Raw genomic sequence first — 10,373 nt, 5'->3', positions numbered from 1 at the left:
AAAGGGAAAATTGAAGTTTGCTGAAGAAAGCCAATTCTATTAACAGTAAAAATTCAAGTGAAAAGATCTTATTCAAATGATCACTAAAACCAATTTTCATGGCCAATTTTGAAATAAAATCTTTCACTCTTAATACTGAAATGTATTAACCCTCAAGGTTAGGTTTCAAAATAAGCAGATGACCTCATAATCAATGAATTGCCCAAGCGTTGATTCTAAGATTCTAAAGATGAAGAGGACAGTGTGAGAACAATGTAATTATTACTAGAGGTAAGAAATGAAATACAACAGGAACATGCTAAAACACTTTTTCACAGGGAAATGAGGATTCCATTGACAGGATATGTGTGCTCCTGCTCTCCTCTGAAATCTACCCAAGATCAACATTGTTATGGAAAGATCTAAAAGGCTCCAATTTAGTGTCATATTTAATTGCATAAGGATTCCATTGACAGGATATGTGTGCTCCTGCTCTCCTCTGAAATCTACCCAAGATCAACATTGTTATGGAAAGATCTAAAAGGCTCCAATTTAGTGTCATATTTAATTGCATAAGGCCAGCATAGGTTTTAGAGTCAACTTAAGGCAGATTCCAAATGAAGCTCTATCCATGACCCTGATATAAATTTGGTAAAGTGAATTTGTTGAAAGTCATTTTCTTATGTATGCAATGAAAATAATAATCTCACCTTCAAAAAGTTTTGTGTTAATGATAAAAATGAGTATAAGGCATTTTACCAAAAACTGACCCAACTGAATTATTGAGATTGTTTCAATGTGTATCAGGTCTAAATCTAGTAGAGAGCAAACACAGGCAACCACTCAACTTGACAATAATTAAAGTCATCTTAATAACACAATTTTATATTAAATTATTTAAGTAATATGTGAATATATAAATATACTATAAAAACAATATGTAGATATAGTAATAAATACACATTATAATTACATATATGAATACATAATACCTGTTTATAAATACATAATACCTGATGATAAAAGTGAAAGTTGAAGTTTACTGAAGAAAGCCAATTCTATTAATAGTAAAAATTCAAGTGAAAAGATCTTATTCAAATGATCACCCAATTTTCCTGGCCAATTTTGAAATAAAATCTTTCACTCTTAATAATTACTATAAATATATAATATTATTCAGTTAATACTAATAATTGCCCCTGGCCAACATCTCTTTGGACAATATTGTCAATGCTAAAGAGACGGGTAAAAACTGAAATATTTAAATGACACTCACCGTAAAGCACATGAAAAGTGTATGGTAAATCTTGCCACCCATGTAAAGAAACTTTTCTAAGCAGCAACTATGAAATTCTGATCAGTATTTTAGAACTTAATGGAAGAATAATAACACACAGCACAAAGCACTAAATAATACCATGTGAAATTTGATCCTAATACACAACATGTATGAACTGAACAGCACAGATAAGAACTGTACTCTTAACAACTATCTCTAGTCAGCACTTTTATGTCACAGGATACCCCTATGTGGTCCTGGTCTATTAAAGGCTTCCTTCAAGAATCTCAGGACCATATGACAGAGCTGATTAAGTATTATATTTTAGATTGGAATAATGGTTTTTAAGCTTTGGAACTCTGCTATGTGCATACACAACTCACACATACATAAATGCACAGAGGGAAGGAGGCAAAAAGAGAACAGCATACTGAGTACTGGGAAAACTTCCATATTCAAACAACTACCCTATGAACATAAGCAAAAGGGAAGCAGAGGCACAGGCAAGCAACAGCACCGAAAGTTAGAGAGGTCGTCTATAATTGTCATGCAGCTATTATAACCACTAGTTTTTGTCAGCTATAACTTTCAGCTTGAGGACAGACATGCCTAAATTGTGTGTGCTATTGTGTCCCACATCTTACTGGAGGAAAAAAATCTCAGTGAAGGATATTTCAATTCTCTGGTTGAACCTTCAGTTTGGGTGTTAAGGAACTGCCTCCTTTAATGACTGAAAGGAGGAACAGCACAGGGATCTCCTTGTATATGTATCGCAGTATATGACTTGGTGCATTAGATACTGAGAGGCATTGAGACAATTCACAGGTGAGGAAATTCCAGTTCACATGATTCTAACAACTTGTCAAGGGCCCATGACCAATAGATATTACCAGAACTCAGATGTACAGTCTACCTTTCACCACATAAAGTTGTCTTCTTCCAAGAAATTGCCTCTGATTTGCTATACTCAGTTGCAAGAATAATAACTGTAAAAGTTCCTTTCCCCAAAACTTAAAGAGATAAATATAGATATATTTATCTTATCCATTAGCACTGATTTTTACCTCATTTACATATATACTTAAAAAGTTGTGTGTGTGTGTGTATGTGTGTAGTTGGCTTTAAGAAGTAGACTGTAAAAGAGTGAGCTCACCAATGAATAGACTCAAGCATTAAGTGACACTAATTTCCTATCTTCAGTCACTAGCCTCAGTAGTCCTACTGCATGCTACCCTCTAAAATGTGCTTTATGATATCTCTATGTTTGATATGTTGAAAAGAGAAATTTCAAGTTAACTGTGTAAAACCAGAAAATAAATAAGTTCACATTTTTAAAGTGGGTTTGTATTTAAGATGAGATTGCTAAGGCAGGAAGTGAAGACCTCTAGGAGGAAGACAACATTAATTAATTACACTGTTATTTATTTCAATAAACTTGTCCAAAAAGAGAGAAAGCAAAAACCATCTCCCAAAGACAGAATGACAATTCTTGGGCCAGGAAGGTCAGTATTAACTACTATTTTCAGGCTTTGCCCCAATACCACCTATTTATATATCAACAGAATTCCTAGAGGGTAACCATTTGTCTTAAAATACTCAAGTTTTCACTACCCCCACTCATGTCCAGGCTGTTCATGTAGATCTCATTCCATTTCTCTGTCATTGGGTGATCCCCGTGTCTTTCTTGGGGTTCTTTTTTCCAGGTAGCCTCCCTGATGATGTGAGTAGCAGTCCAATCATCCTTGTTCCACATCTAGTATCCTCCTATGAGTGAGTACATACCATGTTTGTCTTTCTGAGTCTGGGTTACCTCACTCAGGATGATTTTTTCTAGATCCATCCATTTGTCTGCAAACCTCATGATGTCATTGTTTTTCTCTGCTGAGTAGTATTCCATTGTGTATATGTACCACATTTTGTTTATCCATTCTTCAGTTGAAGGGCATCTAGGTTGTTTCCATGTTCTGGCTATTACAAACAATGCTGATATGAACATAGCTGAACAAGTGCTCTTGTGGTGTGGTTGAGCATTCCTTGGGTATATGCCCAAGAGTGGTATAGCTGGATCTTGGGGGAGATGGATTCCCAATTTTCTAAGAAAGCGCCATATTGATTTCCAAAGTGGTTGTACAAGCTTGCATTCCCACCAGCAGTGGAGGAGAGTTCCCCTAGCTCCACATCCTCTCCAGCATAAGGTGTCTTCAGTGTTTTTTATCTTAGCCATTCTGACAGGCGTAAGGTGGTATCTCAGAGTTGTTTTGATTTGCATTTCCCTGATGATTAGGGATGTTGAGCAATTCCTTAAATGTCTTTCAGCCATTTGAGTTTCCTCTGTTGGGTCGAGGAAAAGAGAGCTTGGGGGAGTGGGAGATCCCAGCTGGATCAACAACAGAGAAGGAGAACAAGAAATAGGAGACCATGGTAAATGAAGACCACATGAGAATAGAAAGAAGCAAAGTGCTAGAGAGGCCCACAGAAATCCACAAAGATACTCCCACAACAGACTGCTGGCAATGGTCCAGATACAGCCCGAACTGACCTACTCTGGTGATGGGATGACCAAATACCCTAATTGTCGTGCTAGAAACCTCATCCAACTACTGAGGGATCTGGATGCAGAGATCCATAGCTAGGCCCCGGATGGATTTCTGGGAGTCCAATTAGCGAGAATGAGGAGGGTTTATATGAGCAAGAATTGTTGAGACCAAGGTTGGATAAAGCACAGGGACAAATAGCCAAACGAATGGAAACACATGAACTATGAACCAATGGCTGAGGGGTCCCCAACTGGATCAGTCCCTCTGAATGGGTGAGACAGTTGATTGGCTTGAACTGTTGGGAGGCATCCAGGCAGTGGGACCGGGTCTTGTGCTCATTGTATGAGTCGGCTGTTTGAAACCTGGGGCCTATGCAGGGTCGCTTGGCTCGGCCTGGGAGGAGGGGACTGGACCTACCTGGACTGAGTCTACCAGGTTGATCTCAGTCTGTGGGGAAGGCTTTGCCCTGGAGGAGGTGGGAATGGGGGTTGGGCTGGGGGGAAGGTGAGGGGGGCGGGAGGGGGGAGAACAAGGGAATCCGTGGCTGATATGTAGAACTGAATTGTATTGCAAAATAAAAATAAAAAAGAAATTTAAAAAAAAACTTTCAAAAAAATACTCAAGTTTTATTTCAAAAGGCATCAATTAGCATAACCAAATTGCCACTGGCAATTACTTCCATATTAAGGGAGTAACAGGTTCAGGGATGGGTACCAGACTTTCTGTTAATTTATACTTACCCTTTTATAAGTTTAGTTTTTACATAACCTCAATTAAAACATTCCTACTGCCTCTTCTCAGAAGGATAGAGAACTTCTGCACATGTTTTATATGGTCTCTAGTTATCAAAATCCAAGCTGTTGTTTTATTATTCATGTCAATGAAAGTTTCCAGGCTCATGTTTCACTGTGGGCATTGCCAAAATCCCCAAATTTTTTCCCTCTGACTTCTCTGTGTTAGGAGAATCCCAACATACACTCACTTCCCCAACACAGGCCTCCTACAGTGGATGCATAGTCTTCTCCACAGAAGGGCCAATCTTCCTTTCAGCTCTTCACTAGGGGGATGAGACACAGGATGAATAGGCATTTGTTTTCACTTAGATAATGATGTTTCTACAACTGCATCATACTGGCAATCAATCAGTAGTCCACAAGTTAGAAAACCCCTGGCTTTGGACCTCTGAACTCTCCCTCTCCCTCTCCCCCTCTACCTCTCCCTCTCTCCCTCCCTCATTCCCTCCCTCCCTTTCTCTCTAAAACTTGAGTACCTGAGACCAGGAACACATCCAAGGACTTAGATTGTCCACTGCAGATCTGATCTCTAACTTACCCTATAGCTATGCCACTTCAGATTTGAGCTATTAAGAAACTGGGGGGTGGGGGTGGGGGCAGGTAGTAAAGGGAAATCACTTGAGGAGATACCAGACTCTTCCCCAAATTGACCTTTTCACTGCCACACCCTAGAGACTTACTTCATAATGTCCTATTATTTTTCTGGTTTCCATCCTCCCCAAGCTACAGAAGTAAGAAGTAAAGTTTACCTGCTCAGTTTTTCTGGATTGGAATTTGCAGAAGGTAGGGTTCCAGAACAGAGGTACCTCTTAGTGGTGACAGAATTTCTGAAGAAGTTAAGCAAAATCTTTGTTATGTAAACCTGGGGAGGCAGATGCCTTCCAGGGACTTTCAGCCCACTTAAAATTACTCAGCACCCATGACTCCACCCCAGCACCTATTCTGTATTCATGGGCTTTTTTGTGGTCAGACCCAGGAAGCAGTCATTGGTGGCATTTTCCTTGTTACCTCAAACATGTTGTTTGCCAGGGAGCCTATGGTTTTTCCTATCCTGCTGGGACTGCTGCCCATCAGTCCCAGGGGTTTCTAATCTAGCTGGTTTGTTGCTCACCTCCAACAGCACTCAGCACAGACAGGGGGAGCAGTAGCCAGCTTCACTGCTACTGGCTAGGAGAGCTTAATTTGTGAAGGGGCCCAGGTGGACTAAGGAAGCACAGCTTCAGACATCCAGAGCACAGGCTGGAAGCTCTGTACCCGCAGAGGCGCTCTCATCCGTGATGCCAACTTCCTTCACGGAAGAGGTGAAAGGACCTCCAGGAAGCCTAGTGGCAGCAGGTACTAAATTCTCCACCGGCTGCAGGGCAGTCCCTCAGGCCCCCCAACCCCACCCTACCTGTGCCATGGTAGGCTCAGCGACACAGTGCGGAACGGTGGTCTCTTTGAGACGTGGAGGCGCCTCCACTGGGGCTGCAGCTGGAGGCACGGCTGTTTCAGGGAAGTACAAAGCCCAGCGCGAGCTTAGATACCCACTTTTCTCCTGCTGTCCCAAATGCGCTGCTCATCTCAGGGGCCTGATTCTGCCAGTGTCCCTGGATCCTCCCTCTCCAGCTCCTTGCCTCTTTCTGTGGATACTCCAGTGTTCCTGGGAGAGTGACAGAGGCACTTCTCCCTTTCATTGTGTCTTTAAGAGCCTCCTTGATTTGCCCTTAACAGAGGCTGTGCAGGCTCATGTACAGGTGATTCCCATCGGAAATATTTAGGTGACTGGTGCCACCATTAATCTCCATGCTGACCCGTTGTAATATTCATTCCTACTAAAATCAGACTTGCATAACCCCATCTGAAAGGGTGCATTCCTGCTGTCTGTGATCTGATAAACTGTGGTTTCTTTAAACATTACAAGCTTTACAAGTGAAAACAAAAGACCCTTTGAGACTGTGCCTCAGGACATTTTGACTTTTACACCCCACTGTAATCTTTGGGTTTTACACAAAATCCAGACTGCGGAGAAAACAGCAATCTATTGCAGGTAGATATTTATTGTTTTTTTTAAACATTAACAACTAACTGTTTAGCAACTGTGCTGTATGTATGTCCTGCTCTACCCGAAAGCAAAAGTGTGGCCTTCTGAAATCATTTTTCACATGGCTGTCAGAATTCTACTTACAAGGTACTAATTACTAATAATGTGGACTTTTAGAAAATGCCCATTATAGATCACTTAAATTCCAAAACGAACAGACAACAGCTCAGGGACAGTGTGCAAAATAAGGGACTAGACCTTTTGAGGTTTCCAATTCTGTGATCCTGCATTGGAGCCTACTAGTAATACAATACACTGGCTTGTTATGATCTATATCTGATAATTTTCTATACCAATTAAATCCAAATCCAAGTTACTAAAGTCCAGAAGAGCTGCCTGTTTCTCCTTTCACAAGTTTTAGAGAGTTGTAAACACCTTAATGTCTTTTCTGCAGTTCACTCATGCTTTTCCAGCTACGATAAGTGTTTGAAAATTATTCCATGGAGAAAAGTCAGATTAAAATTTCAATTTAGAAGTAAACCTACTGATGTTAGCTCTCAATAAGAAGGATTTAAAAATAATACATCAGAAACAAAGAAGAAAATAATGTATTGGACTTCTTTAACTGAGTTGGTTCTCAATATCCATACATAAAACATACAACACAAGAAAGACAATGATACCAAGAAGATGCAAATAATATAGTTATTGAAAAACTTGTACTCAGAATAATAAAGAACCTAATAGTGGTAAGACAGTCAAATTAAACATTGACTTGGGCTCTAAATATATATATATATATGCACAGAAGATATTCAAATTCATCAGTCTATACAAACATTCTATTACTCAACATTAAGTAGTAAAAAAATGATTATTAGAGCTGCAATGAGAAATGTTCACATGCTTATCAAAATAAGAAAGTATTTAAGCAAGTAACAGCAAGTACAGTTGAAGACAGGGAGGCTCTAGGTTCCTCACAGGCCCTGCCATTGGGGATATACTTTGAGAAACACTTGGGGAGTTGTTTTAAAACTTAACCACAAATTTATCGTATCTCACAAAAAACTTCTAGCTATCCACTCCTGAGTAATAAAATTTATGTTCACATGAAGACTTGTGTACAAATGCCCATAACTGCATCACTTGTAGCATCCTAAATTCCAGGAAGCAAACTGATGTTAAGCATAAAAAAAATCTGACATATCCATACAGATACAGGCAACAATAATACATATGAGATAATGATTAAACTCAATAGTACACCAATTAGAAATTCTTAATTAGAAATGCATTTATTAAAAATAAAATCAGGACATTACATACAATAACAGAAGACTAACTGTAACATGCATGAATATAAACATGATAGGCCTGTCTAAAGACATTGGGGAAAAGGAAAATAAAAGCATGGTTCCATTTGCTATGAAAATTTCAGTAGAAATAGGATCATGATTGGCTAGATCTAGGGGTGGTAGTGGAGCTTTACAGCAAATAACAAATTTTCAATACAAATAGCCATGTTCAAAAACTGGAGTATGGTAATAGATGCACAATTCTAGAAGTTTACTGAGTCACTGAATTATTTAATTTTGACAGACTATTAACTTTATCATTAGGAGATAGTATAAATTTTTTTTAAAAAAATCTTAAAATTTTCTGTTTTTCTCATAGCATTCTCAAATAAGTGGAGTTTAAATAGGACAGTTTAACAGTTTGGGAAATTTTAACAATATGAAGAAATGATACATCTTTGGAGTTGATATACATAAATACTTTCAAATTAGAATTAAATATATAAGTAATGCAAATTTTAAAATAAGTAAAAGTCTTGAACAGCATGTATACCATGGCACAATAAGTCAACCTCATCAGTCAATCACTAGTGTAAAATAAAAGAATAATGGGACAATATGCTCAATTCAGTGTCACAATTCAGAAAAGAAAACACAGAAAACACTAACCATTAACAAAAGATGTTTATTGCTGAAGAATACTATTGCATGAATCCTAAATGATCTTATAATAAAAACCCAGAGCCAGATATTAGGGTGAAAGCTGAAAAATCAGAGAAGCAGAGCAGGCCACAACCACCACCTCTTACGTCACCAACTCCTCAGCCTGAAAGGGAGCGAGCTCCTGTCTCCTCCTGTCTTATAATCCTTTCTATGCCCAGCCATTTCATTTCCTGTCTCAACCCTCCTAGTTCTAGGATTAAAGGTGTGTGATCCTAAGTGTTGGAATTAAAGGTGTGAGCCAGCACTGCCTGGCTTTGTTTCTCTTTTTCTCTGGATTAATCTCATGTAGCTCAGTGTGGCCTTGAACTCACAGAAATCCAGACAGATCTCTGCCTCTGCCTCCCGAGTGCGAAGATTAAAACTGTGTGCCACCACTGCCTGACCTCTATGGTTAACTCTGTGGCTAGCTCTGTCCTCTGATCTTTAGGCAAGCTTTATTTCCTAGATTACAAACAATAATATCACCACAGAATACAGCCAAAATAAGTTCTTATATTGTGAGTAGAAGAAGATATTATAAAGCATCACTTAGCAAAAATGTGTTGGAGTGCTAGAAAGGCCAATTATGTGCCTAACATAATTCATCGGTTGCATTCACAACTGTTTTCCCAACATAAATGTGACCTTTGACTGTTTGTTATTATTTACTGGAAATGTATTTCTTCAAAACTGTAAACGATTTCTGAAATTCTATTTCTGTTTTTCTAAGTCATTTCACAGGTTCAGATGATAAGCAGATGGCAGAGAAGATGCATCTGTGTATCACACAGTGAGAGTCCACTTACACTTGGAGATAAAATGAAAGAAACACTAAATATGACTTTAGTCCTTAAGTTGGTATATTCTTTTTTACTGATTTACACATGTGTTAAAAACATACATTGATTTTTATCTTTATATACTATTATTTAAATTACTTCTGCTGTCTGAAAAATAACCTGGTATAACCAAGCTACAAAAGGGAATTTTAAAAGTGTCCATATATGTGTATGCGTATATATGTGTATTTTTGGCTTAAATAATACATAAGAATTCATATATATCTATATGTTCTTCTAAGGTTATCATACTAATAACAGGGAGATTTAAATGAAATGCACATCATGATTTACTAAAGTATTTACAAATAATTTTACTAGAGTTCAAAATATTAATTTTCAAAACAGTGTCTTAAAGTATGTAAATATCATGCCAGGATATCTTGAATATCTTGAAATAAAATAATACATTTTATATCTAGCTTTCCATTCATTTAAAAAACATGACATAATAAATTCACAAATAACTTTGAATGGCATAAATGGAAGGAATGAATCAAACAGGCTAAATTGTTATGGCAGTTGCGTTGGCATCACTTCCTGGCCAAAAAAAAAAAAAAAAAAAAAGAAAAAAACACCAAGAAAAGTGAAAATCTTTCCAAATGTTTTTCTAAGTAACAATGACAGATTGTGTCAAGAGAAAGAGCCATTCGTTCTTTTAATCTGTTTCCAAAGACCTTAACCGGAGATGAATAACGTTCATTGAAAGCTACTTCACTGAACTGGGAGCAGAATATTCCAATGAATATGTCCATAATGCTTAAATAGTGGTCATTCCAGAGACAGGGCACCAACCAATGATTCGTTTTCTTGGTGCCGCACTTACGTTTGACCAGCTCTACCTGGAGCATAGAATAGGACTTGATGCTTGTAAGGAGAATCTTAATGGTCTCTATATACCAATTTATTAAGGGATTCTATGGGG

General features: G+C 38.1%; 1 long non-coding RNA gene across 1 annotated transcript; it reads left to right on the top strand.

Annotated features, from left to right (window-relative positions):
* The first annotated feature begins 208 nt into the window (after positions 1-208).
* Positions 209-9,441, top strand: LOC131895552 (uncharacterized). Its single transcript, XR_009375213.1, has 3 exons — positions 209-270; positions 2,962-3,028; positions 9,340-9,441. It is a non-coding gene; the product is annotated as an uncharacterized LOC131895552 (long non-coding RNA).
* The last annotated feature ends 932 nt before the right edge of the window (positions 9,442-10,373 follow it).

Source organism: Peromyscus eremicus, chromosome 1, assembly GCF_949786415.1.
Source record: "Peromyscus eremicus chromosome 1, PerEre_H2_v1, whole genome shotgun sequence".
Classification (NCBI taxonomy): domain Eukaryota; kingdom Metazoa; phylum Chordata; class Mammalia; order Rodentia; family Cricetidae; genus Peromyscus; species Peromyscus eremicus.
This window is presented reverse-complemented; position numbering and strand designations above follow the sequence as displayed.